This window comes from Macaca nemestrina, chromosome 16, assembly GCF_043159975.1.
Source record: "Macaca nemestrina isolate mMacNem1 chromosome 16, mMacNem.hap1, whole genome shotgun sequence".
In the NCBI taxonomy this organism is placed as follows: domain Eukaryota; kingdom Metazoa; phylum Chordata; class Mammalia; order Primates; family Cercopithecidae; genus Macaca; species Macaca nemestrina.
Window position 1 is genome coordinate 69,396,224 of NC_092140.1, and position 21,471 is coordinate 69,417,694.

The following is a 21,471-nucleotide window of genomic DNA, read 5'->3' on the forward strand; positions in this document are numbered from 1 at the left end:
TTTTATTTTATCCCTTTCTATTTATTGTAACTAGTTATAAAATTGGATTATTTCCACAACATTATTTTGTGATTTCTATAAGTCTTGATATTTTGCTTCTTTTTCTTGCCTTTCTTGCCTTATTTCATACTGATTGAGATATATTGTTTTCTCCATTTTATTTTTTTTTTCACTCTACTCTTTTGGAGATAACATCCTGAATTTCTGTTGTCTTAGTTCTTTGGAGATTTTAAGATGAATATTAAATTTGTCAAAGTCTAAAATTAATCTGGGCCAGGCGCGGTGGCTCACGCCTGTAATCCCAGCACTTTGGGAGGCCGAGACCGGTGGATTGCTTGAGCTCGAGAGTTCGCGACGAGTGAAACCCTATCTCTACTAAAAATACAAAAAATTAGCCGGGTGTGGTGGCATGCACCTGTAGTCCCAGCTACTCAGGAGGCTGAGGCAGGACAATCGCTTGAACCCTGGAGGCGGAGGTTGCAGTGAGCTGAGATCGCGCCACTGCACTCCAGCCTCACGACAGCACGAGACTCCGTCTCAAAAATAAAAATAAGAAATAAAAAAAAGACTTATTTTAGAATACTTATATATTTATGTCACAGAGAGAAAGGTTGCCAGACTGAGTGCTCCAAGCAAGAAACATGGAAAATCTAGTGGAGAATTACAGGGCTGGCAGCACTCAAAGAGCTACCACATAATTTATGCAGTAGGTCCTCTTACAACATTATTTATTATAACACTGATGAAATAAAAATTAATTTCCAGCTGGGCCACTCTCTGTGTGGGGTCTGCACATTCTTCTCGTGTCCAGGTGGGTTTTTTTCCAGTTATTCCAGTTTCCTTCCACATCCCCCAGCTGTGCACATCAACTTAGCTGTCTTGTCTAAGTGGTCCTAGTCTCAGTGACTGTTGGTGTGTGTGAGTTTGCCCTGTGATGGGATAATGGCATGTTCAGGACTGGCTCCTTCTTTCTGCCCTGAGCTGCCAGGAGATGCTCTGGCCACCTGGGATGCTGAACTGAAATATGCAATAATAATTATCTTGTTTCTATTAATCTTTCTTAAATTTATGCATAGCTCCAATTTGTTTCAGCATTTAATATTAGAAGTGTTTTGGCGTTTATTTAGAAGTCCGATGATGTTTTTGTGACCAGAAATATATTGTAGGAACTTAAGACTTGCTGATATCAATTAGCCTATGCTAAATCGGTTTCATTATACGTTGCTCCATTTAAAGTTTCAGTTTCTAAGACCTATGGACTACATAAGTAAGAATTTATTCTCTTTTTTCCCCAGCAAATTTACTTGCCTAGACAAAGAGGTTAGTCTCAAGATTGTTTCTTATGTTCAAAAAATATACACTTAAAATCTGCAAGTGGTGTAATGCATAAAGGACTGAAGAAAAGACAGACTTGTTACATATATTCCAGTGTAGGGGATAATGAAATATAAATACATAATGATATAATAAATTTTAACTAAAAGTCATACAATAAATAAGTGAGATATGAGTGATTGTGGAAGTATTTTAGATAAAATGGGAAAAGATCTTTTTGAAAAGGTTAACATTTTAGCAACAACCTTAATGTATTAGAAACAATAAGCAGTGGAAACAAAAGTTGACCAACAATAACAGCAAAACGACTCACAAAAAATACAAGTAAATAAATAAATACATAATGTAAAACAATTCTAGATTATCAATATTTGCTCTTTAAAAACATGATTTTAGAAATCACTAGCTTAATAAAGCAAAGCAAAATAAAACGAAGCATAAACACGTTAAAGCTTAAATTAAATAAAAATGTAAACCACACATAGCAGAAAGTAAAAATAACTTAAGAAAGTATATTACATAGCACTATGTAGTTTAATACATTTGAATATTTGATGAAATAAAACATTTTATAAGACTAATTGAATTATTAAGCAATATCTTAATAAACTTAATAAATAATAGGTTAATAAATAATTTTCTTCAACATACAATTGATGCAGGATATTTTCTTTACCCCTTCTTGGGACTTGTGACAGAGGTGTCTCCTCTACTCAGCCTACCCCTGTCTATCCCTTGCAGGAGGAAGCCTGCTAGCAAATGAGTGCAGTAACCTGAGCGAATGCTTTGGGGTTTTGGCAGGAACAAACCCCATTTACTCAGCTCACCAAGCTCAACCCCTTGTTGGAGGGAGCACATAGGTGAGGGAGTGTACAATCTTACTGACCATTTTTGTGTGTGGGCAGGAGCAAACTCGGTGTGGGCCACACGGCAATGACCTTGTGGGGGTCCCTGCAACCCCTGAAGCCACAGAAATCATGTTACAATGTTCTTTCTGCTCTGCTCTCCACAGATGGCTTAAGTGTTAATAGCTCATGGGAGGGCAAAGAGCCAGTGTGAAAGCCTTTTTTTGGGTATCAGCACTTATGGCTCCCTAGCTCTTGTCCTGCGTCTAGGAAAAGGGAGTTTGCACAAACAAATAGAAGACTGGTGAATGTGGAGGATTTTATTGAACAATGAAAGTGGCTCTCAGTGGGAAGGAGAGCTAGAAAGGGGATGAGACAGGCAGGTAGTCTTCCCAAGTCTAGCAGTCTCTGGCTGGACACTTCTTCATCAAGCCATCCCTCTGAAGTCAAGTCATTTCTCTCTAATGTCCAGCTGCTTCTCTGCTTCTCTCCGACTGAGTCTGGGGTCTTTATAGGGACTGGATGAGGGATGGGGCAGGCTGTGTGTAGTTTAGGAAAAGACAATATTTGAGCAGGAAAACAGGGGTAGAAGTTCTCACTTTAGACCATGGGTTTCAGGCTTTTTGGTTTGAAGGTGGGGTTTTGCCAGAGATCCGACCCTGTCTGCCTAGAATTTCTCTGCCTCCTGTCACTATCGCAATAACCAATTAGGTAATATAAAAAATTGATTAATAAAAATAAATAAATATATATATCAGTATGAGAATATTAGGAAGAAAACTTCACTGCCTATGTAAAAAAAATTTACAACTGTGATTGAAGAACTTTTTAAATGAAAATGGAGAGATGTGTCTCCCCAAAGAGCAGTTATTTCTTTAGTTCACCATCTCTGTTGTATTTTTGCATGTCACTCATCAAAGTGTGAGTAATAATCTGTGGGTGCTATGGTTTATCATGATTCTTTCTTATCTTTTTCTATATTCTGAATGTTTATCTTGGGTATTCCTTTCACATTAAAAATATTTCCAACTAAACAATCAAGCAACTGTCACTTACTAACGGAGCTGATACCTAAATAATTTAGAAAATTGTTTTAAATATTTTTTCTTAATATCTAAGGGAGGAAGCATATTTTTTTCTATATTAATATGGTTTTTAGTTTGCTTTTCTTTTTATTTTGATTCATAAATTCTCATAACAATGTCTCTTAATTTATTAATGTACTTTCTCCTTTCATTGCAAATATAATGAACAATTATTTACATTTGCTTGAGTCTTTCTTTTTTTCTACTCCGTAGGTCACTTTATTTGAGCTACTGTTGAATACCACTATTTTCCCTCCATAGAGTTCCTATAACATGGGAGCCAGGCCACACATGTGCCTTCCTCTTGAAAACAGACTAATTTAGAAAGGGTGTGTAAATTACCTTAAAAAATGTGTAACGGTATTCTAAATTTCTAAGGTGCATTTCTATTTTCATTTGCCTTCATTGATTTCTTAAAAAAAAAACTGAATTATTTGGTAATGCAAATATAAAATTCTTACATTTAAGTTTGTAGTTTAATTTTTGACTTCTCACAATTGAGAATAACTATATTCTTGTAACAAAAATGATTTTTAAACGAAAGTGTAAGGACCATTTTTTAACCCTGAAAAACATTTAAAAATAATACAATGGAGATATTTGTTAATATTTATTTACACAATAACCCAATATTTTTCTAAGTTAAAAAATAAATCTATGTGCATTGAGTCTTTTGAAACAGTAGAAATAATATAGAGAAAATAATTACTCATGATGCTCTCTCTACTTGAAATAGTTTGTAAGCATAGTTACACATTTTCCCAGTCAATTCTTTTCTATACTTTTGTGTACATTTTTCCTAAACTTGTAAAACAATTTAAAAAGGTTTTATACTTTTTGTTTTTTCTATACTTGTTTGTATATTTTTACTTTTAGAACAGTGAGCTAATTATATTTAAAAGGCTTTCCAAACTCTCCTTTTTCCTTTGGCAGATATCATATTATTCTTTTTTATTTATTTTTTTAATTCTTTTGTCTTATTCTTTTTTCTTTCCTCCACTGTCCACAAAGGGAATCTAGATTTGTCCCGTCCTCCATACTTTTGATATTGCTAAACAACAAAAACAGCTAAGGGATTTGGAAACCACTCTGATTGGAGGTTAGAGGTTAGAGAGATTAAATGAGAGGGAGAGACAGCGAGTGAGGAGAGGAGAAAAAAAGAAAAGGAGAGAGAGGGAGAAAGAGGAGAAAGAAGTGGGGGAAAGAGGAAGAAGAGGAAGAGAAATTAGGTTGAAAATTGGCTTCTTGAGGATTATAATCAGGCTCAGAGAAACAATAGTTTAATTGAAATGTTTGCAGAAAGTAACTCAAATTAATCAACATGACTTTAAAGATAAAATGTTAGAGTTAGAAGTGCTGAAAATCTTCAATGATCCATTTGCTTCTGAAAACATACAAATTGAACTGTCTTCACCCGTTCAGTGCAAAACTTCGACATCCACAGCACCATGCTTTGCATTTCTTAACCACGCACATAGTGATCTCCTGGTTCTTATATTGGGTAATTAATAAATAATTAATAAATACACCCACAGTTTTTAGTGACATGCTTAAAATATAATTGGTGTTGAAGGAGCAAATACTAGCGTGTCTTAGAAGACATGTAGTTTTATGATTTATGTATTTAAAATTCAGTCCTTGGAACTTTTCTATTTTGGGGGGTACTTTTTTATTTTTATCACTATTAAAATAACTTCAGTCATTTTTATTTTATTTTATTTTTTTGAGACGGAGTGGAGCCTGTTGCCAGGCTGGAGTACAGTGGCGCGACCTCGGCTCACTGCAACCTCTACCTCCCAGGTTCAAGCCATTCTCCTGCCTCAGCCTCCCTAGTAGCTGTGTCTACAGGTGCCTGCCACCATGCCTGGCTAATTTTTGTATTTTTAGTAGAGACAGGGTTTCACCATATTGGCCAGGATGGTCTTGATCTCTTGACCTCGTGATCGGCCTGCCTTAGTCTCTCAAAGTGCTGGGATTACAGGCATAAGCCACTTCGCCCAGATAACTTCAGTCATATTTTTAAAAATTGATTATTTTTATTAATATCATTAAAATTTTTAGAATTTTTTTGAAATAATTATTTCTTATTTTAAAAATAAATATAAAGATACTATTAAAATATTTCACTACTCAAATATTTACTTCAAAACACGAGCATCATATGCTAGGAAAACGTGAAAGAAAAAGCTGGGAAATATATTGTAATGATGAGTTTTAATACTGAGTTGTGCAAGACTCCAGCATCTACTTTAACTAAGTGCTGTTTTTTGTAATCATATAATCTTCCATATCATTATATTAATGCATTATTACTAAATATGTTTTTATTGTTTTAAAAATCTCCAGAAATTAAATATTTATAACTCGTATATCAGCATAAATTTCAATGCAGCATAAATCACAGAAGTAAATCAAACTATGATTTAACACTATACATCTATGTGCTGGTAGTATAATTTTAGAAATACACAAATATATCTACAAAATAAATAGCATTATAAGCAAATAATTTTCAAAACATTTTAATCTACAAATAATTAAATCATTGTATGGAAGAATTTTTAAAACATCTTTTCTCAATCTTCTTCTTCAAAAAATTAGTTTCTCCCTGTAGTCATAAGTGTACTGTGTCATCCAAGACAGAAATCGCCTCTCTAATTTTACATATATCTCATTTTAAGTTATACTTAGACTTGTAATTTCCATATCTTAAACATCGATCTATAGTTTAAATATTTTAGATTTGTGTTCCTAATCTAGAAATTGAATTGATTGAAACCTTAAGATGTTACGTTATATTATATTATATTATATTATATTATATCATATTATATTATATTATATCATATTATACTATAGTTAGCACCACATCTTCACACTAATTCTGATTCTTTGCATATATTTTTCTAATATATAAAACATTTTTCATTACTTGTAATGTATATCAATTAAAAATTTATATAAATGTTTCATTACTGATAATTTACATAAACGTACTTACATGTATTTATGTTCTTGAAAAAACTAACCAATTGGTTGTTTAAAGATATTTTTTATCTTCCCTAAAAAAAAAAGAAAATTCTGTTTATTATGTAACACTGTGGTAATGGTAATTGTTTCTCCACTAACAACAGATGAAATGACAAGAGACATTTCATTCTCTGCCACAGAAGAGCAATTTCAGAAAACTGTATGTTTGACAGTTCCTCATCTTATTCTTATTATAGCCTCACAAGTACCAAGTAGGTGTTACACATATAGTAGGTGCACAAATGCTTTAAAATAAAATAAATTGATATTGACCCTGCGTTTTGAGAGACATAGTCATGGAATAAGGGAAAATAGCATGTAGTTTCCTTCTGTATTCACTTTTTCATTATTGATAGATAACTAAGATAGAAAACAAATTTAAATATATTCGATATATCAAGTGGTAAAGGGTGATGTTTAGAAAAGTGAATCAGGACAAAGGGAGAAAGTTTGATAAAAGGCTTTTATACATGTGCCTTATGAATGTGTATGTGTTTGTATATGTATAGATGATATATTATTTAACATTACTGTGATGTCTCTATTATAAAAATAGCTTCTCTGTTTTTATACTATCCTCTTATCCTTTCTAATTCCCATCTGGGAAGAGGTCAAGCATTCGTTTGAGAAATAGCCAATGGTTCTAAATTTCTAACCTGCTAAGAAACATTCAGATTCTGAAAACTTGAAATCTCACCCAAAGGTGTAGTTTAAGGGCAATAGTTAGATTTATATGCTTTTGGATTTCTTTTGAATGTATCACCAAGGCATAATACACTTTACTAAGGTCTGTAATGCTTCCAAATACTGGTGTTATGTGTAGCTTCAGGTCATATTTTCTATTACAGGAGATATGAGAGTACAAAAATTGCATTGCATAGTGCATCAATAAAAGAACACTGTGAGCTTTATCTTATCTTACAGAAATTTCCAATTTGAAATGTGCGTTTTGTTGTGAAAATGCTTTAAAAGTTCACAGTACTTTCTGGCTCTACTGTCTGAGTTATACCAAAGCCATTTGAGCGAAAGCTTTTGTTCTGGTTGAAGAGTTATGAACCAAAGTGGTGCTCTGCTAAAGGGGACACAGAGGGGTGTTGGGCTAAGAGCACACTGCTGCCGATAAACCAAAAGCAACTCTTGAAAGCATTCTGGTAAGAGATGCAATGAAAAAGTATACCAATTTTCACTGTAATACTGTTTTTCCAAGAAGAAAACAATAAAATAATTTATTATAAAATCTCCTAGCTTACTTCCTCAGATGCCATCTTTTAAAGAAAATTTCTATCAGTATTGTCAAAACAGCATATTTTATGGGGCTATTTACTTCACACTGAGAAGAACACTAAAAAGAATGCCACACATCTGTTTTATTTTTTTCTTACCTCTTATCAGTACCAGCTTGGAAATAATTTTATCTATTCTTTACTTTCTTGCTGTTGCCTCTATATAGCCTATTGGAATAATATTAATTCTAGTTGATAGCATATTGTTTTCCCTAGGTCATGCAAAGGTCTCCACTAGTAAGACAGATGTTTGTTGAAATATTAATGAAAATAACCCTAGAGATTATTTCATTTTACCTAATAAGAGAAATTGAATTATAAAATGAATCCAAAAATAATTAGGGAAATGTAGTATTATTAGGAGGAAATAAAAATAAGCTAATAGGAAACAAGAGGAATGTTTCAGTGTTGTCTTGAAGTGAATCAGTGTTACAGCCCCAAAGCAAGGACATGTTGGATATATTCATTAAATAAACTAATCCCATGTCATAACCAGGAATTTGTAGGATTTATTTACTCTTACAATGCCTGGAGTATCAGTCACAGGCAATTAAATATACAAGTAAATGTGCAAACAAATTAATTTATTAATATCTTCAGACATGCACATAGCTTTACTATGTTAGTGACCTAGAATTTGAAAAAGTGAATAAATCTCTTCAAGATTCGAATTTTTATACTTCATATATAATTTTAATTCAATTCTATAACTTATGTGTATTTTTTTTTAGATTATATTTTACCCAAATGCCCAAAACCATATAACTCTGGAAATTTTTCCTACATGCTTGCTATTTGCTGTTTAGAATCTATATGGTTTACACTAAACATTTGCTGCTGCCTCTTGTCAGAATATTCTAGTCCTGGGTTCTTTTTAGCCTTTATCACAGAAAATATGTATGTTTATAAAAAAAGACAATTAAAATTAAGTAAAATAGTATACATGGGAAACATTTGGATTTAATACCACTGAAATAATTAAACACCATGCTATTTTCAATTGCTTGTTTGCATTAGTTCCTACTTCTGTAGGCACATCCCCATCTTTAAATCTCTAGCAACAAGTATACAAAAGTATAAAAGTAATATGAACCATCACTGCCTGAAAGTCAACAGTAAATAGATCAGCATTTAATTGAAGAATGTGCATTCTAATTCTGTCACCCAGTGACCATGGGAAAATAATAGCACTAGTTTTTGTTTTATTTTCTTAAGTATTTTCTTTACATATTTTCTTACATTTCTTAAAACAATAATAAAATATAATCAAGGATTAAATTTAAACTCAGCACAGGAAAAGTGTTCAGAAAAGGTGAATTAGTTATCATCACTCCTTCATTACAAAAGTAACAGCTATATATTGAATTGTGCCCCTTCCAAAAAAAAAAAAAAAATATATATATATATATATATATGTGTGTGTGTGTGTGTGTGTGTGTATAAGCCCTAACCTCCAAGGGAATGTTATTTGTCTATATATCCTATAAGGAGGTAATTAAGGTTAAATGAGGTCAGAATGGTGGGGTCCTGAATATTGATAATAGAACTGGTGTCCTTATAATAATAGATACCAGAGAGCATGTTCCTTCTCTCTTCGCGTGTCCACAATGTAGGTCATGTGTGCACATGGCAAAATGGCAGCTGTCTACCAGCAACTCACTGAAAACTGACTGTGCTGGGATCCTGATCTCAGAATTCCAGCATTGAAAAGTATGAGAGAATAAATGTCTGTTGTTGATATCATCCAATCTATGGTGTTTGTTAGGGCAACCTGAGCAGCCTAAGACAGTAATACAAAAAACACACAAGCAATACTGTGTGCTCACAGTTATTTTTCAATGAAGAGAGATTTGCATTATTTGTTACTTTTTTGACCTATCAAAGAAAACAAGCTATAAGTATGTATTCATTAAGACTTTACAACTACTATTACATGTGTAGTTCTTGGCCCTGACGCTGGACAAGTGATGCTACCATGACCTGGGGTGAATTGAAACTAAGTTCTAGGATTCTGAATTCATCAGCAGAATTAAACTATGTATTTAAACAACCACCTAAGAGAATATACTGGAACTGATAGTTGAAGTTTTAATGAATCTCTAAATAACAGCCCTCTTTACTGTCCATGCTTGGAATAAATTGAGAATTAAACACAGAAGTCAGACAGATGGAGACCAAATTGTCAGCTTTCGTGCTGATAAAAAAATAGATCAACGGGGTAAAGGACATGGCTTAGATACACAGCCAAATGGACTTGAGAATCCTCCCTAGAACTGGGCCAACTTGTTTACCCAGTTATTAGGAAAACAGGAAAACCGCAGGCTGCTCCACCAGAGCATGACCAACAAGCTTACCACAGGTTGAGAAAACAGGCCAGCACCCATCTGTTTGTAAGGCAGACTTCCTCCAAAGGGGAGTGTTCTTCCAAACTCATGAGTCAGATAGCTCATTACTTCTACCATGGGAAAATACAAGTGAAGAGCCTAGAAAGGGAGGGCGCAAGGAGTACTCCTCCAGATAAAAAATCCTCCCATAGAGAAACCTGAGTGGGGATGATTATTTTTCTTAAGGACAGTGTCGTGTGGTGAGGAGGATGCACTTAAACTTGGAGAGATTGCGTCTGCCTGGCTCACTCTACAAGTGCTCTGCACATTTGAAGCTTCACCTGCTTTTAGAAGTTCCTTAATTCTGCTTCTATTTCCCTCTTCCTAACTGTGGTTAAGCGACTCCTTGAAATAAGTATTTGTCTTCATCATCCAGGCTGACAGTGTTTTACGTGACTATTCCATCCTTGTATTGGAACTCTTTGTGGACAGAGATTGTGGCAATCTCTTTTATTGACTAGTGCAGTGCCTAGTGCATAGGCACTAAATAAATGTCTGTTGAATTTAATTTGGTGTTTTATTAAAACTACCTTTCTTTAAAAAGTACTAAGCAGAGATTAAGAACATGTGGAATTGGGACCACATTCAATAAAACATTCACTACCTAATTTTTTTTGTAGTGCAATGTGGATTTCATGACTGCCATTGCCTCTGCCTCAGCTCAAGGTTTGACTGTTTAATTCTGTCATAAACATTATCCTGTGTGCTGCATGAGTCACACAGTCTTAGACATTTCAAGTACGTTTTTTTTTTTTCTTCTTTCTGACAAATCTATGAAAGCAAATACAGCAGGTGAAGAATGAAGTATGCTGAGTTAACGCTTCGGTAATAAACTGGCCCATCAGCGTCTTTAGTCCAAGAGGCAAACAGAATTTTTAACCCTCTTGAGAATTGTTAGTGATATTTGAAATTGGTTATGTAAAATTTTGTATGTTACCTTATAAATAAATCTGAATTCAATATACAATTTGGGAAGAAATGGTAATGTTGTCAAGGTCAGAAATAGCAGCTGAAATTACAAAATTCTTTAGAATAATGCTTTTCTTTTACATTATCTTGAGCGTAGGACACTTTACACTTTAACAGTCTCACCTGAAGTGGTTTAATATAATTTACTAGTCCCTACAACCATAAAGAGGCATAACTAACATTAAAGGTATCCGTTTCAGGCTAATTATTCACTGTTGTTTTTTAAATATTGCTTCTCATCTTAATGTATAATTATGATAATTTTACTCAGAGTGGTGCCAGTCTCTATACAAATTCAGATTTTGAGCAGGGTCAACAGTTACATTTCCTTTTCTCAGTTTAGTTTGTTCTATTAGTTCCTGAAGAAAACATATGAATGTTGTTTTAAAATTTAATCTCTTTTTGGAGAAAATAATAAGGATAACGCAATTTAGCTAATTCCCATTTCTACATTTTTTAGTCATTTTCTCCAAGAAAAATAAAATGTCACTACCTATTAGGATAATAAAGCATAAGCATAAATAATTTATTATATTTTCAGAGTGAATTTTAGTATTTACAACCACTTATATGTTAAAAATTGATAAATATATATCACATAAGGAAAAATAATATTGATTTTGTGATGTATTCAGAATAAGATTTTCCATTTTTCCACATTGAAACATGCTAATATACTGCTTTCCTCAGTCTTCAATTTCTTTAGAGTCACATGAGAATGAGATCGTAAAGGTAAATTGGGTTGTCCAAGATCAGTATGCTTGTATATTAAGTACCTAAAATATAGGGTATAAATGCCATAAAATTATGGAGAGTTCTACAAAATAAAGTAACCCACAATTGAACAGAGATACACACTTTTTCAGAGCTGGAGTTTTCCATTAATTTATGGTAAATGCTTATGCTGAATAGAAGTTTTGGCAGTTAAAAGGTGCTCAACAAATATCTGTTTGGTTAAATCTCACTAATTTTAAGCATAAAATACTGAAAATCTGTGTACAATGTACAAGTTGTATGTTGATTAGTATTTTCTATGTAATTTTCAGTGAATTACTCCAATGGAAAAAAAAATTATCCCAAAATACAGTCAAATCATATATAAGAACACTAGGCTTGCTTCAAAGAGCATACCCCATACAAAAAATACAGAGTAAAAATCACATACGTGTATGGGTATATATGCAGTCTTTACTCACTGGGTCTAAGAATATTTTGATATGAAAGGTGAAGAGCAGAAACAAAATTATCTCTGACTAAAACAAATCAACCATGGAAAGTATCACTTTTAAGACAACTGGATGTAGAAAACTAGAAAATCACAGAATCTTGGACTCGTAAGGTAACTGAGAATGCAGTCTCTTTGTCATCATTCATTGTGTGATGTGTGAGAACTGAAGCCTCTGGGTCCATTGACAACCAATTTAAGCGGCGTCTGGAGTCTGTCAGTGTCTGTCTAAGGTCAACTTTACCGAGAGAAGTGGCATGCTATAACCATTGGATAAATTAAGATGGCAAAACCTAAAACCCCTAGTCAATCTTAACAGTACTGAGAGAGACAGAGACATTCTGTGACTCCTGATGTAGTGCAAGAGGAAGTACACATCATTGCCCATTAAATGAGCTGAGCCAATAAATCAAAACTGATCTCACCAAGCCTCCAGCTCTAAAAGTTTAAAAGGAATACGAGGAAAAGGGGGTCGCATTAAGTCACATCATAGAGAAACAACTAACCAAATCTAGCATGTGGAGGATTCATCAGAACAGATATCCTGAATTCTTTATTAAATATAATTCCAGGAAAAATAAATAGTAGGTGGAACCTATATATTTAAAAAAGGGAATGAGAGGCAAACATATATGAGCATTGTTTGTTAGGGATTCCAGCAAACCAACAGTAAAAACACACTTAGGAGACAAGTGGAGAAATTTGAATTCTGGTTGGATATTTAATGATATCAATAAACTATTGTTATATTTCTTAAGAGTGATAAATTAATTATTCTTCATATCCTTTGCCCACTTTTTGATGGGGTTGAGAAGACATGCATACAGCCAACAGACACATGAAAAAATGCTCGTCATCACTGGCCATCAGAGAAATGCAAATCAAAACCACAATGAGATTCCATCTCACACCAGTTAGAATGGCAATCATTAAAAAGTCAGGAAACAACAGGTGCTGGAGAGGATGTGGAGAAATAGGAACACTTTTACACTGTTGGTGGGATTGTAAACTAGTTCAACCATTATGGAAAACAGTATGGCGATTCCTCAAGGATCTAGAGAAGTACCATATGACCCAGCCATCCCATTACTGAGTATATACCCAAAGGATTATAAATCATGCTGCTATAAAGACACATGCACACGTGTGTTCATTGTGGCACTATTCACAATAGCAAGACTTGGAATCAACCCAAATGTCCATCAGTGACAGACTGGATTAAGAAAATGTGGCACATATACACCATGGAATACTATGCAGCCATCAAAAAGGATGAGTTTGGGTCCTTTGTAGGGACATGGATGCAGCTGGAAACCATCATTCTCAGCAAACTATGGCAAGAACAGAAAACCAAACACTGCATATTCTCACTCATAGGTGGGAACTGAACAGTGAGATCACTTGGACTCAGGAAGGGGAACATCACACACCAGGGCCTATTATGGAGAGGGGGGAGGGGGGAGGGATTGCCCTGGGAGTTATACCTGATGTAAATGATGAGTTGATGGGTGCTGATGAGTTGATGGGTGCAGCACACCAACGTGGCACAAGTATACATACGTAACAAACCTGCACATTGTGCGCATGTACCCTAGAACTTAAAGTATAGTAATAAAAAAAAATTAGGAAAAAAATAGATTAACTATTCTTACATTTTAAAATTCGGAACATTCTTGAGAGTACATAGTCAAATATTTATAGGCATGATTCTCTACCCTTATAACCCTAAAAATTATTCAATATTTTATTTGTTTCAGAGATTATTTTTATTTATCATTGTTGCAAATCTTTTCATATCCAAATGTTCACTAAGGCTGGTAGGTAATCTTAACCACATTTAGAAGTTGGCTATGGTGTTGCTAATGGGCATCCTAAGATGAATTTGACTAAAGCCAATGATTCAAAGATTTTAAATATTTTTTTAAGTTATTGCCAGATTAGTGGTATTCTATTGATTTTTAAATTCTATTTATTTTTAAATTCTATTTATTTTAAAATTGAATAAATACATTCTATTTATTTTTAAATTGAAGAAACAATTTGATAGTCGTTTTTCCAACAGGAGTTGAAGAAGGAATCTCTGTGAGAGTTTTCAGCTCGGAACTCTGGTCAAAATCCTTAGCAATGTTTAGCACTGTCTTTGTATAGGTTGAAATGTGACCTCCATTAATTATCAGACAATAAAATTCATGCAGTGAAATAATGCAGCTACATTTATCAAGGATAAATTAACAAAGTTGTGAATTTTATATCCTGTGTGGGTGGTAAGCAAAAATTTGAGGAATAATAGCAAGTGCTCATGATTTAAAGTCTCAAATCAGAGATCACATGCTAAATATACTATCTGGAGGTAAAAATGCCCTTCAAACCCAGGTATTTATGTAATTGTGGGTGCTTTTCTAACTCAGTATATATTTAACAGGATAAAATTAATATCAATTTCAAGTTGGTCATAGTTCATGGAAGGGCAAATCTTTATCACTTTGTATTTAATTATCATTTCTGACTTATTCAAGCCCTTTGTTCTCCTGCTTCTTTTTTGGTGGCAATATGTCCCTAATAATTATCATGTCTGTCTGATGATTTTCTTAAAAATGAAAAAGAGCTAAGGCACAAAGTAAACTTGATTATTGTTCTAGTAAAAGTTGTATGAGGTCAAAAATAAAAGAATTAGATAAAATTAGGATTTAATGACTTCAACAATCCTTTCAATTTTTTCATTTTTTTTAGGTATCACAATTACTATAGTTTTTAGAGAGAGCAATTCTCTTTATGGGAGTGTAGCACAGGGTAATAGGGGCCATTACAGTCAGGGTAGACGGGTGCTTGCTCTGCAATTCACTGTGTTCAATTTACAGTGTTATTAAATTTTCTGAAGTCTCAGTTGCCTTATTTGTTACATAAGTGCAAAAATGATTATTTCACAATACTTTTGTAAGAAGTAAATAACTTCTTGTTTGTAGCATACCTGGTTTCTGTCATGTGTTATAACAGGTAAGAGACAGTACCTGCATTTGAGTCCTCATTCTGACATAGATTTTTCATAGCCTTGCAACAGTTGCAAAATATGCCTCTGCCTCAGTTTCCTTACATATAAAATTAGGTTTATAATTGTATATACTTTCTGGAGTTGTGATAACATTAGCTGAGTTAATACAAGTAAAATTCTTAAAATAATGTCCAAAACATAGTCATAATCAGGAAACACAAATTATTATAATTATAGGTATTGGCAATCAATAAATATTTATTTTCATCTAATTCCCCTTGTCTTAAAAACTAAAAGTTTTGAAAACAAGAATGGTCACTAGTGGTTCATCCTCTACTCTTCCAGTTTAGTGCCAGCAAATACCACTAATAAGTCAAAAAAAAAAGAGAGAGAGAGAGAAAAGAAAAAAAAAAAGCTATATTCCTGAGCAACATGATTGAATGTATAGGGTTTTCCTAGAATAAATTATTTTCACTTTAAATATAAGTAGTTCTGCTATTTTTGCATTTTTCAATATTGAGGGTTAGGCATATCAACATAGTTTTCAAAAAATTTTGGTAAGATTATAATAATCTCTAATTGTAATGTAAGTGAATGATTGTCTCAGGTGGACTTATCAATTACGTTCTATGCTTTGTCAAAGACAACTTGGATCTGGATGAAAGTATTGTACCAAGAAGTGCATTTATCATAAAGAGAATTGGCAGTAGCATAAACAGCTTTAAACGGCCCTATGCTATGGAAACCCTCGAAAATCCCCCATAAAGCAGCTGGTTCAACTTGGGAAGAGGCTGGCTGTATCAGCAACTGGCTGTAATTCTACTGGGAAGACCTATCCATTTAGAGAGGCTTCCTAACCACCTGTGAAGTCTCGTAGAATTACATTTCCAATAGCTGATGAAATATTCATAAGATACTGCTGGGAACAATGGCTATTTCTTGAAATTACCATTCTAGATATGGTCACACATAATTACTAAAATAAATACAATCATTGCTATTCTATTCCATCAAATATGTAGTTTTCTTTATAAGTGCATTTCTTTTGAAATATGATTATTTAATTCAGAAATAAATAACTGTAATCAGTGCAGGATGGTCTTATCCATTTACCTTTTAAAACTATGTAAAAATAATGTAGAAAAACGAAAGAAATGATAGAGAAAAAGTAGACAAATTTTCTGACCAAAAAAAGACATGCTTAACACATTGAAAACAGAAGCAAACATATTGGGAAAGTATATGAAGTTATTATAACATTTAAAATATAAACATGATAAAAACAGCCAAGGCATCCCTGAAGTATGCTTTAGCTTAAAATGCACAGCCTTCACCTTATGTTTCCTGCCCACCTCTCCATACTCATCCTTCCTCACATCCTTCTTCTCAAGCTCTGTGTTAGCCATGCGTGATTCCTTCTGGAGCTGAACGCATTACTTTCGAAATTGAGTGCAAAAACAATCCTACCTCACCACTAAGTCCCATCCCTTCACCAAGCAGTTTTGAAATCACTTTATCCAGGCCTCTGAGAAATGAGATATTTATCTCTCTCTCTTTGCTCTTACCATACACAGCACTCAATCACAGTACTCTGTGACTGCTTTTAATTACCTGTTGACTTCCCCTCCACGGTTAGAGACAATGCTTATGTATTAACAGCGACCAATGCAGAGTAAATACTCAGTAATTGTGAAAAAAATCAAAATCTCAATCTAAAAAATGGGCTAAGAATGTTGACAGTTTCCAGAAAAAGAATACAGATTGAAAAAATAGCAAACAGAAACCTGGATACACATTCCAGCTCACCAAAGTAACATAAATGAAACAATGTATAAATATATTAATATTATAAACATATAACATTTTGCCAATTAAAATAACATTTTAGACTATATTTAAAATGTGCCAATTAAAATAGCAAACATTAAAAAAATTATAATATCAAAAATCAAATATTCAAAGAAATGGGCCTTGTCATACCATGTGAAAGAGAGTACAAATTATTACAATCCCTTTTCACAAAAAATGGGGCAAATGTGACACAATACTTTTTATTTAAACCTAGGTTTAGAAAATAACTTGGAATTCAGGAATAGCATTTTAAAAAAGAAAGATATTAAATCTAAAATAATATGAAGTAGATATTTAGAATCATTTCTATTGTCGCCTTACAGTAAAACAGTTATTAAAACTAAGGTTTATCTACAGAATAAATATCTTTTTTTTAAAAAGTAAGTTTTGTGGAGATAATAGATAATTTTAATGCTGTAATAACAGAAAAAATATGACATATTTATATTACGTAATCAGACATGTACACGTAGTGAAAGGAGCCAAAAATCTGTGGAAATGAATTTCAAATATATACCAAAATTTATAAAATGTTGCATCAACTGACATGTTCTTCTCCCATTCCAATCAGTTCACAACTGACATCCCTCTGATTGGAGAAAATTCTCACTGAATAAGAAGGCTAGGAACATGGGCTCCAGAGAAAGAGAGCTTGGGCTTGAGACCTAGCTATGACATTTAATTGTCACAGGATCTTCAGCGACTGACTTAACTTAAATATTTCTTGGTCTCCTTATCAGTAAAATCATGATGCGATCAAGTCCTGCCTTAGCTGCCTTTTTTTTTTTTTTTTCAATTTTTATTTTAATTTCAAGGGTACATTTGCAGGTTTATTACATAGGTAAACTTGTGTCATGGAGGATTGTGGTACAGATTATTTCATCACCCAGGTATTAAACCTAGTACCCATCAGTTATTTTTCCTTATCCTCTCCCTCCTCCCAACCTCCACCCTCCCAAACTCCCCAGTGTGTCTTGTTCCCCTCTATGTCCATGTGTTCTCATCATTTAGCTCCCACTTATAAGTGAGAATACGCAGTATTTGGTTTTCTGTTCCTGTGTTAGTTTGCTATGGATAATGGCCTTCAGCCCCAACCATGTCCTGCAAAGGACACGATCTTAGCTGCCTTAAAATGTTAGGAGGTTTAAATATCTTGATACCTTCAAAGCACATACAAAAATATCTCATACAGAGCATGTGCTTAAGTGATGTTATTACTATTATTATGGTTTTATATTGTTATAACCATTTCTTATAAGTTTTTGTTACTGGCCGGGCGTGGTGGCTCACGCCTGTAATCTCAGCACTTTGGGAGGCTGAGGCAGGCAGATCACGAGGTCCGGAGTTCGAGACCATCCTGGCTAACACAGTGAAACCTCGTCTCCACTAAAAATACAGAAAAATTAGCCAGGCGTGGTGGCGGGCACCTGTAGTCCCAGCTACTCGGGAGGCTGAGGCAGGAGAATGACGTGAACCCAGTAGGTGGAGCTTGCAGTGAGCCGAGATCGCACCACTGCACTCCAGCCTGGGCAACAGAGCGAGACTCCGTTCAAAAAAAAAAAAAAAAAAAATGTTACTGTCTGGCTTGGGAAATGTCCTTGCTTAGCTGATTTTAATAGTGCCTTTTACTTCTCCTATCACTGCATTTACAACAGCTTAGTACCCTAAATTCAGTAAGGGCATAGTCTTTGTCTATCTTGTTCATTATTACATTTCCAGTGTGAAGAAAATTTCCTCATACGTGGAAGACTTAATAAATATTTGCTGAGTTAAATAATTAATGTTTGAACCTAACGTAAAACCTTTATCCTTTTTTATTAGCATTCCCTTAATCCCAGGAGATTTTCCTCATCTTCATATCAAACTTGACTCAGTATTTCTTGATGTGGTTGACTTTCTGTAAAATGACAATTTGTTTTTCAGAGGGCCTGTTATCAAAACAAATGTAGCTAAATAACTTTTTCTATATCCAGGAAGTAAAACCTCATTGAAATTATAAGCTACATGAGAGCAGGGGATTTGTCTTCTGTTTTCTTTGTATTGTCTCATAAATCCTCTATGAATAGTTTACATATAATAAATTTTTAAAATATTAAATATTAAAACAGCATCTCATAAGAAAAGTGTCTACCTTTAAACTAGAACCTATTTGCAATTATATCTTCTCATATCTAAAGGGATACATTTATAAAAATGATGTCTGTGGCTGTAATCTCTCTTGTTGTTCAATTAAACATAGGAAATCTTTAATAATAACACACACATTTGACTTGAGATAGAATATGAGTGGTTTTGTAACCTGGTAGTTTTTATGAAAATAGTTACTGAAAACACTGTAACTATCCAACTAGCCATCTTTTTTTTTTTTTTTTTTTTTTTTAATGGAGACCATTAGGTTAAACAAATTCACAAAGTATTTGGTCAAAAGTTTATTATGAGTCATGTGATTAATTGGTGATGTGCTTTATCTGCTGTCATTTTATATGTTGATGTTCATTACAACTCAGAGTTTATAGCATATTTTTATATTTAAATTATTCCAATTCTAGGCTACTCCCTTTAAAGAAATTTTAATCACTTGGTGGTACTTTTCATAAAGTATCACATAAAATAATATAAAAAATATATATTTGGAAGATTTCAATAACATTTGCAGTTTAAACTATGTGTTCAGCAGACATCTTAAAGAGATACTATTTCAAATCATATTAACATAGTGACTATTATACAATATGTTAGCATAAGGAATGGGCACATGTAAAGCTGGAGAGTGTGTGTAAATTTTTAACATTTGAACATGTGGCCAACTTACAAAAATAACTTAAACCTTTTTGACATCTTATCATTCTGAAACAGTTCCCGGTCTTTTACAAGGACATTAAAATTAAAATTTATTTATTTTTTCCTGCAGAGTTAATAATTAGCCAATGTCAGGGAACAAAAATAGTGAGAACTCATCAATTTTTATTGCTGTTTTGAAAAAAGGAAGGGGAAATACTCATTCTGTCATGAGCCACTGAATATTGCCATTTGATGGTGCTAAAATAGCTGCGAATGTAGAAGTAAGTATCTCTCCATACCACTGCTGGTCCTATTTTAGGAATTTAGGAAAATATATTAGATCTTTCTTCATAAAATGAGAAGTTATGGAATCTGTATACATCCAGATGTTAACTCAGTATCCAAACTTCTCTTCATTCTAGCATCAAAATTTTAAATATTAAATACCACAATAAATAATCAAATTTATCATATTCAAATGTGTACTACTTGATAAATTGGTGTACTTAGCATACAGATCTCTAGGATGATTTGAATGAATAGATTAATTATTTCTAGTAACATATTTCGCTTGTTGGATGACATCCAATGAGAGTATGTGTCCTCAATATTATAAAATAATGGGGAAGTTGAGCTCAGACTTCCTTATTTGCTGATTGTGCTGGCCCTCTACATATTGAAGTACCATATAAAGACTCTTAGGAATAATAAAGTCAGTTCCCAACTTACTCCTAGCTCATTTCTCTACTTTATTATTCTTGTGACCAATTTGTTGCTCCCTGAAACATTCATCTCCCCACAATCTTTAAGACTTGCTCCATACTCCTGTTTCTAATATCTTTCTCTAGCAGCCCCCTCCCCCTTTTTTTCCTTTTTGTTCTCTGCAGGCTTAATTACTAATGTATCTACCACAGATTTTCTGTTAACTGGAACATTTGCATATCCCCTTTGATTTTATAATTCTTGAAGCTTTATATGCTGCTAAACTAAGTTCCTCAGAATACTCATCATTGAATACTCTTGTTAACATGTCTTAAAACAACTAAAATGAATTTAATACAAATTAACTTTTCATAAAATTATTATATATAGATACCTTATACATTGCCAAAACAGTGTTTATGGCATTTATTTATCATGCAACTTTAATTCGATCAGGGACACATTTTCCTCAAGGTTTTCTCTCTCTTAGATGATATGGTACGCTGAAAGATGACTCATGGAAAAATACCCATATCCTAATTCAGGAGCCTGTTACTATGTTACTTTGCATGGCAAAGGGACTTTACAAATGTGATTTAATTATGGGCTTTCAGTTAAGCAGACTACCTTGATTTATACAGGTATACCACAGTTATCAGTTTCCCAGCTGAGCCTGCCTGAAACCCTAACCTTGACCAAAACAATGATCATAACTGATGAGAGAGCCTGAAGCAGGACACCTACCCATCTAAACAATCTCAGGATTCCTGACCACAGAAACTATATGATAGTAAATGTCCTTTATTTTAAGCTGTTAAGTTTGTGGTTATACTTTAAATAGCAATTAATAACTAATAAATGTGGGGATACAATAACTCAATGAAGGAAATAATTTGTTATTTTCCCATAACTTTCAGGTTCCTTTCAAATTTTTTGGCTTAACAGTCAGGAATGAATGTTCCTCCACTTCTGATTCCAAATTTGCTATATTA